Raw genomic sequence first — 1,126 nt, forward strand, 5'->3', positions numbered from 1 at the left:
AGAGGATCCCCGCCTCTTTATGAATAAATAAATATGTATTGGTTTCGGACAGATTGAAGAGATGGTGAAGTCTAGCTAATATTAAAATTGTTACTTGTAACGAACAGTGTTCTACTTTGTAGTAACCCTCGCTGTACAGGAATTTGATCGAATTTAAAGATACACTTTCGTCTTATTACTTACAATAAAATGACTTGGCGTTCAGATATTTGCTCTTGGAATGCAAAACTGCAAACTTAAAAGTATCGTCACGTAACCACACGTTTGTTTTCGTAACATTTCATTTTAATCAAGATCAGGGTTTTTCGACCTTTTTCTATTGCACATTTGCGAATCCTTGATAGAATGCATTACCTACCCTTCCTCTTATAAATCCTTACTATTTTGTGATTTCTCTTAGGCTTTACCTGTAATATTTTTTATATCAAAAAATATAGACTGACTGAATAAAACGACTTAAATTATGATTGTCCCTAAAGTTTATACTAGACTACAAAGAGCCTCATTTCCTCCATTCCTCCACAAAAATGCCAAAATTTACCCCTGTGGCGTAATTACCCTGAAGTTGAAAACCTTATAGAATAACCATGCGGCCATGTACATCACTTTAAAGCTATATAGTGTCAAATTTGATGTCACTGTAAGGCAATGACATCTTGTTCTCAAAACACGTGGTAAAATATAAAGTTTAAGCAAGATTCAAAATTTAGAAAAATAGAATAGCCATTTGGAATATAAAAGGTACTATTTTAGTACTATCTGATGTTAAACTAATCATCTATCTTATCTCCATCCCTTTAAACATCGCACTTTTGTTAAGAATGAATTAATTTTCTGTAGTTGAACTAAACTACTTAATTAAATTATATTGCCCTTTCACGAGAATAACCACGAAGCAACTGAACAATGTTTGAGTAAGATATGTTATTTCATGGTCAATAAAAACCAGCATTGATTATCCATTTTACGGGGCGCTTAACAACTCAATGTAAAATTTTATCAGCTGGTGGGGCCGCGTGTCCTATTTCAATGCAAAGCCTATGGGAAATTATACATGTTTCGACCTAATTTGGTCTTAAAAAAAAAAAAAAAAAAAAAAAAAAAATAGATAATAATATAGATTGAA

The sequence above is a fragment of the Lottia gigantea genome, assembly GCF_000327385.1.
Source record: "Lottia gigantea unplaced genomic scaffold LOTGIsca_215, whole genome shotgun sequence".
NCBI classification, from domain to species: domain Eukaryota; kingdom Metazoa; phylum Mollusca; class Gastropoda; family Lottiidae; genus Lottia; species Lottia gigantea.